We start from the raw sequence: 12,134 nt of genomic DNA, 5'->3' as shown, positions 1-12,134 counted from the left end.
TGTGTGTGTGTGTGAAGAGACCTATATTGGATGCATGTGTAAAAATCAAGCTAGGACTTACTTTCAGGGAAGGTTGTATTTTTGGGAAACATGGTAGTACTTGGAGCTACTACAGATAGGTTGCAAAAATATAAGGGATCACTTGATAACAGCTAATAAATACAGGAAAACCTCATTGCTCTGAGTAGCGGTCATCATGATTTTGCAGGACGGATACAGTGGTGTTATCATCCTTGAAGTATTCAAAATGGTAACAATGCTTATTTGGCTCAGCTTAATATGACAGGAGGCCATCTCCCCATATGCGTTGCTTCCATAAATATGTTTACTCCTCAGTTATTTTCATTCTATTGGGTGGAGTTGGCTCCTGTAGAAAATGTACTCAAAGTTGCAGTATCCATCTGGGACAGAAGTGGGCAGGTTTCAACCCTCTGAGGATACTGGAAATTAATTTTCTTTATTATAAATGATCGTGCCGCTCAATTCACAAGATGTGTGGTCAATAATAATGTAGAGAAAAATGCTGTTTAGTTTTTTGAGGTTTGGATGTTGAAAATAGCCATATATTGTATCTAGACCTATCCTAGTACGCCACTTATAAATGGTTTTACAAGAAATGCAATGCATACTGTCTTAAAGAACAATGTGCTGTATCTTTTTAAAAAAAACACCCACCCATCTAGAAACAGTATACTGTCGTCTACTGTTCCAATCCAAAAGGGAAACAAGATGACTCTACATTTCCTGAATCTTGTCCCAATTATATTTCATTTAATAACACCCAGGTTTTTTTTTTTAAAAAAAAAGTCTGCCGGCAGGGGAAATGAAATGACACGATTTTATGGGATCATTCATCAAGAACTAATTGAAGCTTTCATACAGTTTAGTGCTGATAAAATGCTGGTAACAATAAACAATAACAAAATTCACCAGAGAAGGATTTGTTTTGCTGTGATGGAAATGGCTCATTTTCATCCTGGGGAATTCCTGGTGAAAAAGACTCTCCAATTTAAAAAGGAAGAAGGCTCCTCTGCATAATGACAGGATGGAAGCTGTGTCAAATGGATTAGTCCTGCTCCAGTGAAGCCATTCTCATTGTAAGCGTTTGCTATTGTGTGTGACTGAGGGAGGAGGCAGAGCCGCCAATAGGATTTTCCTTTTTCCTGTTTTTAAAAGTTGGATTATTATTATTATTATTTTAAAAAGTCTATCTTTATGTACTTTTAACCAGAAATTAAAATAAATTGTAGCATTTTGGGTGGCAATAAAAAGGGAAGGGTGTATTTCCAGTACACATTGTAATATACTGTAATATATTAGGTTTTTGTTTTAAAAAAATCCTCTTTTGTTCTTTTGAACACATTCATTGCTTTAGGACTTTCCCCCTTTTTCTAATGGGGATTTTTCTTCGTGTGCAATAAAGTTGTGCAATGTTTCAGGTCCGGCTAAAAACCGAAGTGCTTTGGAGCATGAAGGTTTTTAAATGTAGAATTTCTCTGCCACTCTTTAAAGTAACCGCCTCTTTTCCTGAGATTGCATGCTTCTGTCTGCAGCTGCCTTTTGATTCGGAGCGAAGATGAGACTCAAAAGAAATTCCATACAGGTGTTCCTCTTGCCTTCCTGCATGGTCCAAAGCAGCCCTCTCAATGCAATCTGAATCACTGCTCATGTCCGTTACGTAAGGAAAGAGGTGTTGAAATGTGTTAATATTAGGCAAACTGCATACAAAATGTGAGCCTAAAAAGGAATATGCATGCATATTCATAACCCAAACCTGAAACAAATTTATGATTAGAAAAGTGAGAAACTGAGTAAAAGAGGACATTAAAGAATGATTAACACATCTCTAATATCTATTCATACGTACGCGATGGCTCAGTGGCTAAGACGCTGAGCTTGTTGATCAGAAAGGTTGGCAGTTCGGCGATTCAAATCCCTAGCACTGCGTAACAGAATGAACTCCCGTTACTTGTCCCAGCTTCTGCCAACTTAGCAGTTCGAAAGCATGTAAAAATGCAATTAGAAAAATAGGAACCACCTATGGTGGGAAGGTAACAGCGTTCCGTGTGCCTTCAGCATTTACTCATGCCAGCCATATGACCATGGAGATATCTTCGGACAGTGCTGGCTCTTTGGCTTTGAAATGGAGATGAGCACCACCCTCTAGAGTTGGGAACGACTAGCACATATGTACAAGGGGAACCTTTACCTTTACCTTTAATATATATTCAGATATATAGTCTTCTGAAAAATTAGACATACTGCGAATTGAAAGCACAGAGTTGTGTCCATATAATAATTAGATTAACTCCATAAGAAATATTTAATGACACTTATTTCTATCACTCAGAAAAGACAAACTTTTGCAACATTTATTGAGAAAGGTGAACAGAGATATAAAAATATTATTTATATGCTAGTTAGTATGCCCATTCAACGCCTAAAAAGCCTACATTTTCATCCCTGTGTATGGAGCAGAGATCTGCTTTCAGTTTGGGTTAAAATATAAGGTACTGTAACTGTGCTTAATTGTGGACTTCTGAAGTCAGTTATTACTTTAGTACTATTTTCTTTTATTTGCTTCTGTAAGTAGAGAAGTGTATGTTTTCATTCCAAAACTTGTTTTTTTTTGCCGTAGAAATTGCATTTCCCTTGCTTTTTGTATACAATTCTATACAATATAGTATATTGTGTATTCTATACAATAGAATTGTTGTAACTGCTGTTACTAATTTTGAGCTTTCTCCAGCATCTTATAGTGAATAATTACTGTCTGAATTCTATAAACTATTTCATCAGCATTTCTTTGTATCTCATACAGAACACAACTGTTTCAACCTATTGCTCTCTTCAGACATTTCATTACAGGTTTGGGCTTGTTTTGTGTATTACCATTTTCTGGTTTTCTATAAAGAGCTGCATTCTCTCAGGGATAATCGTTTGGATGTTCTATGATAAGCACTGTTGAAGCAAACTGCAGATGGAGCCAGATCCAATACCCTCTCACTGACATCCCCTTTCCCCCCTTTCTGACCCTTTTTTATTTATCTTCTAAGCAGCAGCAAAAGATAGCCACATCTTCCCCTCCCTCACTTTTCTTTTCAATTGTGTCTGATTCTCAGAAACTGCCTGGACAGGTCCTTCAGTTTTCTTGGCAAGATTTTTCAGAAATAGTTCACCATCAGTGGTGTATTCAGCTGTCGACCTACCGGTGGTCTGCCCATTTTCCCAGCACTATGCTGTCCTATTTAGCATGTTTTCTAAGCTGCGTGCATCTGTGCAAGCTACATCCATGAGAGCAAAGCGCATGTGCAGAAGGTGCACATGAGAGTGAAGCAAGTGTGCATGTGAGCACACTCACAGTTTTGGTACACAGTGAACCAGTGGTAAAATTATGTGAAACCCATTTCTGTTCACCACTGCCTAAATATGGCAATGTTTTAAAGTCTCTATGTATAAAGAAATGATAATTTCAGCTGATTTGAGAACATGGATAGGCAGATATTTCATTAGAATATCCATAAGCTATAGATTTCCTTCTGTTGTTGTTTTATGGTAATAACACATAAACACGCCCTCCCGCACAGCCCTCAAGACCTGGCTAGCCCGTCAGGCCTGGGGATAAGTTTACTTTTGCCCCTCCCGAATGTCGAGTGAATGTTGTGTTTTACTGTTTAATTTATTCTTGTTCACATTTCTTTTTGTATTTGTCCTACACTCCCTCTCCCCTTTTATTGTAAGCCGCCCTGAGTCCCCTCAGGGAAAAGGGTGGCCTATAAATGTACAATAAATACCAAATACCAAAAATTGCACGGTGGGGTAATCTCCATCTACGTCATCCTCATAGGTGGTTCAGAATAGGAAATTGGAAGTTGGAAATTGATTTCGTCATCATTCAACATGCATTTCTATTTTCCTAAACTATCATTTCCCCACACTTGGCAGATTAGATTGCTAGTTAAAAATGCAAAGTAAACAAACAAACAAACAAACAAACAAACTAAAGATATTGAATGACTTCAGATATTATCCCTTTTTTCAACATCTGCTTTTCTATTGTTCATATTTTTAAAATAACATTATGGAAATCCCTACTTTTAGGGAATGTTTTCAATAATCAATCATATAGATTTCTGCACTTGATCGTAATGCACATGATGGTTTACATCGTTAGTCTGAACTGAATGGTCAGGAAGAACAAACCCAAATAAATTTCCCTGGTAAATCTCAAATTTCCTATACCATCTCCCAACTCAAATAAAATCTAGGTGTATGTGTGTAATATACCTCTCCTTCTCTCTCTTTGAGTGTCTTAGAGCATAATAACATCCATATTTTCTGAAAAGTAGCTACCATACCAAAATCCTTAATGTCCACTTTATTTTAGAATTTGAATAAACTTTGAGGTAACTGAGAAATAATGGTTTAACAAAAGCCAATACTGTGAATTGTTCTGGACAACTTTATTCTTTTTTACATGATATGGCATGTAGAGTTTAGCTTTTTCACCTGAAAATGGATGCAGCTAATATTGCCTTATTTTAACCTGAGCAATTTTACAATAGGTTTGCTTACCTCATTAAATGTCTGCATGATTTGTGGTAAGGGGAAAATAACTTTAGAAATGATTTTAGAGATTTCACCTTGTAATTCAATTTTTAAGACGCCTCTTTATAAAATAATATATATGCCAAGGTCATAATCATGATGCACAACTACCTTTGGTGCTTTGCATTGATTGGCAGAGAAAAAGCTATCTATGCTTATTTTCAGCTTGTTAAAACTAACCCACAACAGACTTTTTCTTACTGTTATTACCGTGTGTATAACACTCCCTCCCCTTTCCTGGAATAATTTGTTGACTACAGTATGAGATCATTGTTAGGTACAGTCTATATGTAGTGAGTTGTTAGAAGGAATATAAATGAAATTATGACTAAAAATATGATTCAATTGCTGTCAATGAAACTGTTAAGAGCACACAACAAAATTGGAAGGTTATTGGGCGAAAGTTGTGTTAATTTAGTGGCTTACTGTATATCTTGAGATTGTTCCCTCCGTAAATATGTAGCAATTAGGCAGATGCAACAATTATCCCACAATTAAAACAATGTAGTATCTTTAGACAATCCTAAAGTCTCAGTTTCTTATTGAACATTGCAAATACTTTCTGAGATAAAGTGCATATTTCAAGTATTATATTTATGTAACTTCATTTGCATGCTAAATATATGACATTTTCATTTTAACTCGAGCATCGGAACAAAGATGCAGCTGAAAAATGCAGTGCTGCAAAAATCTTGACAATCATGAAACCTGTTACACTTCCAACAGCAAAAGCAATACTTAAACAATTTTATATAAACAAATACCCACACTACCACTGAATTACTGCATGCCTGAGAATCAACGGGGAAAGGAAAAGAGGATCGACTGAGAAGTGGCAGATGAAACGAATGATAATATTTACTTCAGCAGATTTTCCTATGGTGAGATGCAGAACTGAAGGGAAAAGGTATTAACACATAGGCCAGGCCATTCAAGCAATTAGGAGATGTTAGTTTTATAGCACAGTTCCTTTGGAACAGCTTATTTGGGAAACAGCTTATTTGGGAAACTCAGCCAGCCTATCCAAAAAGTGCTTTCTGTAGGGCCAAAGTGTATTCTTTGAGCAACTGTGAAAATCACCTTTTAACCTGTTCTACACATTAGAGACTTCTGTGGTTAGCTTTCCCCTCCCCCTTTTTCCTTTGAGGAGTGGGTCTGGTTTGACTTCACATGCCGCTAATAGATCACAAGAGACCCATTATATGGAACTAGATTTGAAGGGCTCCCCATTCATTAGTGAGACCAGTTTCAAGGCTGTTACTTACCATTAGGCCCAGTATGACATGCTGGCATCCTTACAGCTTTTCATCAGGAAGAAATGCATTTGATATTAGTGGAAGAGATGCGTTTGACTTTGCTTCCTTTAGGAGAGGAGCACTGTTACAGGGCATATATCAGGGAAAATGGCTGCACCCAAGTGCATAGAAGCATGCAACCAGGGGCTTCATGAAATGTCTTTGTGCTTTCCCATATTCTTTCCTGTATGTTGAGCACAACCCAACAAGAGAGAAAGCAGTTTCCTAAACCTGGAATACAGAGCTTGATTTATGGAAGTATATGGGAAAACATTTGTCCTGTTACCAAAACAACATACCATATGACAAAGGGATTATCTCAGCTGGCTTTTGGGTAGACACTGCTAGAGTGTATTGTCTCCATTTGGGAGGCCAATATGATAGCTTATTTGTTGGGTCATTTTCCCTATTTCACAGATTTATGTTCCATTCTTGGAAAATCACCTGAGATAATTTGGATATTTGGAGTATTGATCTTCAAATTATTTCTGTATTTTTCCTGAGTAAAATTGTCTCCCTACTTAGCACTACAGCGTCAAGGACAAGTAAAACAATAATAACCAGCTAAGCGAAAGATTTGACTTTTACTGACATCATTGGATATAATCATGCAGCTTGTTTTATAGGAACATTTTTACCTACTCTTTATTCTGTATTCTAGGTTAATTTCTATTATTATTATTATTTTAGTTTTTTTCTTTAAACTTAGTTTTGTTATTTACATTTCTTTCAGTTACTTTCAGCCATTAATATTTGCTGAAGGGCTTTGGATGAGCTCATCTGGGAATTGGCTGATGAGAGACTTAATTGGAAATTCAGCTGTGCATCATTTTGTTATCTAGATTTCCTTCTGCTAGCCAAAGAAGGCCACCTCGTTTGATGGTACCTGAGAGAATCTGAGGGGAACAACTAAAATGTGAAGGCCCGGTGATGGTTATAATGACCACATTAATATGCTGAGCCAATTCAAGCTAGGTGAGAATTGGGTTGAGTACATTGGTCCAACATATGAAACTTAAGTACCATCCATATCCCACTAGAACATTAGCACAAGCTAAATGTCACTGTAAAAAGTGCAGATCCAGGTGAGAGGGCCCACTTATTTTTAATATTTAATGAAGACTTCTTAATGACATTCTTTCCGTAGCTGTTTTGTGATTATTTCTGCTGGAGAAATTTTCATAATATGCATTTTTCCTCATTTCCCTTCTCTTCCAGCCATTCAAAAACATATATGATAATAAGGACCAGGAACCATGTTTTCTTAACAATATTACTCCCATAGGTTTTAAGTGCTGTTTCAGCCCATAAATTCTATATATTTGCAACAAACTACATTTTATTACAGAATATCCCTAATGCAGGAAGCAAAATAATGACTCGACACTCCTTGATTTTCCCCCTTTCCATCTGTTTGCTTCTTGGCTAGATAATTTTTAGTAAAAATCAACATTAAAAGCTATTCAGCTATCCAAACATTTACAAATTCAAATGAAGACTGTGTTCTATTCCTAAAGAATCTCGTGAAAATGGCTAAAATTGTTAGAAAGCTAATTTTGTGGTTAATTCCATTGTTGCTTGCTTCTTTCTCAGGTAGTTATAACAACACAATTTTATATGAATTGATAATGGAGTCATAATGTTTCATTTGTTCACACTGATTCTTCTTTCAGCCTTATCACCATAGAGATACCTTTGACCACTGGGTCCTACAAACAGTGTGTGTTGTTAGCTCTTCGTTTATACTCTGAGGCTGACCCTGTTTCAAAGAATCTGTTGTACTGAAAACAGTTTTCATTCTCTCCTTCAGTGTACAGAGTTGACTGACAAAATTCTTGAACCTGCTATGAGAAAACAAATTCTCTGCTAGCTTTTGGGACACGATTTGATGATTGCAATGGCATCCTAGCCTCTATTTGAGATGCAGAGATTTCAGTTTCCCTCAAAGCCAATAATCTAGGTGGCATCAAATCAAATTATTACAATAATAAATATGGAAGACTGGAACATACTAAGGGAACCTAGCTGAGATAGAATTAGGGACACTTGCCTATTCGTAAGTAATTTTCTGCCATTCCCTATTACAAGTGTCCTCTACACTACTTCAGTTTAACTTTTTTTTCCTTTTGTAAATGGCCACAATCAAAACAAGACACTTTACTGTCTGGGTTTCTAACCTGATTCCCCAACTACTACACCAAACTGGCTCATTTATGATTTTAAAATTAAACTAATTGTAAAAGTAATTTTCTAAAAAGATTCAGAAGCATTGGCAGGCACATGGCAGCAGTGGCCGTTATAGCAACATTGTAGAGAAAAGAACAAAGTAAGAATGAATAAAATCTAGAGAGGAAGGCTGGATATCAGTAACCACCTGAAAAAATAACTGAAAATTTTATCAAAGCATGGATTTCTTTTTATATACATCCCCACTACTAAAAAGCAAAAGATAGATAGATAGATAGATAGATAGATAGATAGATAGATGGATGGATGGATGGATGGATGGATGGATGGATGGATGGAAGGATGGAAGGAAGGAAGGAAGGATGGAAGGAAGGAAAGAAGGATGGATAGATGGATATTTTTCACATTGATGAAATTTATGGAATAAACCATTGAAATGCATGCATGTGTATTATCTATTTTTGGTCAAACACATGCTAAAAATGGTTTCAAGCACTTTGTCTGCCAAGATATGAACTATTAATCAAAGTCAAGATAAGATGATCTCTTTTACTAAACATCCAATTTTGGGGTGGGGGGGTGGGGATTGGAAATTAGAAAATAGCAGATGAATTCATCCTGGACCTACGTATGTATCATATAGGCTACTGTATTCTGTTTCATTCTTAGGAAACAGATTATTGGATATCATTATGTATTTTTATTCAACTTTATAAAAAGGTAATGTCTTCCCAGTGGGCAATGCCTGATATGACTTTTTTCAGCTAGTCATGGAGAAAAGCTATTACCTTGTACACAAATAGGCCTACCCTTCTAAGCATTTCAGGTTGCTCTAATGAAGATTTTATGAAAGGATGTGTTTATTTTTATATAACTCTTCACTACTAAGAAGCAGATGATAGATATAGTCAGATAGATGATGGATAGATAATGGATAGATAGATAGATAGATAGATAGATAGATAGATAGATAGATAGATAGATAGAAACTGATCAAAGAAAGCCGTAATTGAGCAAGGAAGCTGCACAAAAATTGAAATTGTTTGCAGTTGCAAACAACAATGTACGTGGAAAACAATATTCCCTCCAGAGGTGGTAGGTTGGCACTCTCTTGCTTATGATTCTCTAGTTGTTGAATGTTTTTTTTTCCAGAGATGCTCATCTACTTATTGAAGATCCTTTTTATTCTGAAAGACTGTGGCATTCTTGCCCTCTCCCCAAACATTACAGTTAATTTTTTTAATTAGGCTTTTGTTTTCTACATTATGCCTTATTGCAACATTGCAGTATTCTTTGATATTCAGGACAGCAGGGTTAGGGTAGGCTATTCTTCATTGCCCTAAAATGTGGAATATAACTCAGCACTTAGACTATCAAACAAGGCTAAAGGCATTCAGTCCTTGATCTCTGTCATGTGATTGAACAACACAAATTTTGTGGCAGATCTAATTTTGAACAATTCTTTGCTTTCCCCATCTGTTCCTTTTACTAAATTTCACTGAATTGGAAATCTCCCTCTCTGTCTCTTCCTTTCTCTCCATTCGGTATAAATCATAAAGATAATTTTGTTTCGATGGTCAATAATCTGCATGTTACAGAAACCTTGCCAGAATTCCTTATCCAAGATGAATACTGTGCTTCAGCTGTTTGAAGAATTGGACTATAGAAAGAGTAACAATGTAAAATCAATAAATTACAGGTTCCCTTAGCTTTTTAAAAAAATAAAGATAATTAAAATTAAGAGTTATTGCTTCAGGGTTGACTCAGCCTTCCATCCTTCCGAGGTGGGTAAAATGAGGACCCAGATTGTTGGGGGCAATATGCTGACTCTCTGTAAACCGCTTAGAGAGGCCTGAAAGGCCTATGAAGCGGTATATAAGTCTACTGCTAAGTCTACTGCTATTTTGCTATATAGGGGAAGAGCCAGAACTCCAAACAATGCACCACTTAGCTCAAGTGTTTTACAACGGGGCTCTAAAAATCGCATTCCATTACATTTGTTTTGAAAATGATCTTATGATCATAAAAACTGACAAATCATGCTAGGATCAGAATGAGAAAAGTACTTTCTAGGCACTTCCACTTGATTGTAGTGCCTATTACTAACTATAAAAAGGATAATTCAATGCACTGATTTATCCTCAAGTTGGCAGAAAGGGTCTCTATTATGACCGCATACAATTATAATAAGGGTTAAAGCAATCTCTAATACATAGATGTTTATGAGAGACAGAATGAAATTATGCCCGAAGATGAGTGTTTTGGAAAGCTCTCTCTCTAGATTGACATTGGATTGAAATTCTAAGTAATAGTTTCTTATAGATGCTCCATGAACTTCTTCTACATTAAATCCAGGAAGGCATGCTATTACCACACCCATCCCTCTCTTAATGATGCCAATAGGGTGCTAGGGCACATATGAGTCTTCCATTGACATTAAGCTATCATTTGCAAGTCAATTTGAAAAATGGAAACAGCACAGATTGCATGTTCCATGTTTACAGTACATGTGGAGAATCCAAACAGAAATAGTCTTTTTCTGGGAATCAGCTATCAACCCACGAAAAGGTTCTTTTATTTATTTAATTTATTTAAAATATTTTTTTTAAATCCCAGTTTGCTACTTAAAAAGCACTCAAAGTGGTAACCATGGAAACCATTTTGCCAAAGAGCAACCGGCAAAAGAGGCAATCAGAAGGACGTTGTACGCAATGCAATCCTACCCTTCTCTAAGCAAGGAGTCGGCCTCTTATTGGGGAATATCTTCTTGAATGTAGCCTTTGCCACCGCTTGATAGGACATCGCCTGCATGAGAGCTGTGGAAAGAGGATGATGATGATGCAACTATGAAAGCTGACATTTTACATTTTGCTCTGAAAACGCAAGTTGCATGAAAATTTGTCCTGTTCCTATTGAAAAAAAAAACAAATTCTCCTTTTGTAGGGCCACATGCTGTCACCACCATATGCATGTTGCCTTAATTTCACATGAACGAAGATCAGTTATGATTCTGTTTTCTCATGTTTTTGCATAGATTACATCTATGTACATTTAAATTTGAAACTTCGATATACACATGCAGATGGTCTGTCTGGTATGGTTTCTAGTAAATGCAAATACTCAGGCACATTCAGATCCCAATTAACAGTGAGATGGAAAAACATGTTTTCTTTTAAAAATGGAAATGCAGCATACTCGCCCCATCCCAAATAGAACATGCAGAGTTTCCACAAGCTTTAATAGAGTTTATGCAACAAAACAAATTGCTGGGCAGTTTTAACTACTGGTTTGTAAAGATGATGTGTTTTACCAGAGGGGAGGAGACTGCTATCATATCAGACCTTGAGAAGGATGATCTCTGTGTCTTCAGACTCAGGACTTGCCGGTATATCTTAGCCTTAGTGAGAGGACACAACCAGAGACAAGATGGGCTAAACTCCATTCTTCCTTCATGAGTTTAGAGTTAACTGATGCTGTTGGGAAAAAAGACAAATTGCATGCCTGATTTCAAAAGGTGGTAGGATCAAAACATCTGTGAAAGAATAATCAAGCACCACTTGGAATAACTATACTGATCTGCACATTTATTTCTCCCCAATACCACCCCTCCAACTTTCTTGCAAATGTCTTACTTTCCTGATTAACAGAATAATAGAGTTGGAAGGGACCTTGAAGGTCTTCTTCTCCAGCTCCCTTCTCAAGTGTCTTGTGAATCTTTCTTGCATACTCTAGATCTGATGTGTGACTTCCTCTTCCCAACCCATCTCTTTGAACAAGCTTGCTCACTCTAAAGATAAACAAAAATCCCAGCTATGGACCATGAACTATGCGACCAGTAGGAGGCAATTATTCTGGGATGTTCTCATTTGTTTCCTTTGGGTTTTTTCCTCAGTATCACACAATTTACTTAGAATGAATTATAGTGACTGACCATCAAATAGGACAGCTAGTGGCAGAGATGTATGTTCTATAAGCTGTATTCAAAGCACTCTCTTGATTACTTGGGATGTTACTGACAACATGTTTAATTTCTTTTGGGACAAA

The sequence above is a fragment of the Thamnophis sirtalis genome, unplaced genomic scaffold, assembly GCF_051295495.1.
Source record: "Thamnophis sirtalis isolate CommonGarterSnake01/CBP01778 unplaced genomic scaffold, rThaSir2_p1.2 scaffold_6, whole genome shotgun sequence".
NCBI classification, from domain to species: domain Eukaryota; kingdom Metazoa; phylum Chordata; class Lepidosauria; order Squamata; family Natricidae; genus Thamnophis; species Thamnophis sirtalis.
Note: the sequence above shows the minus strand (reverse complement) of the source record.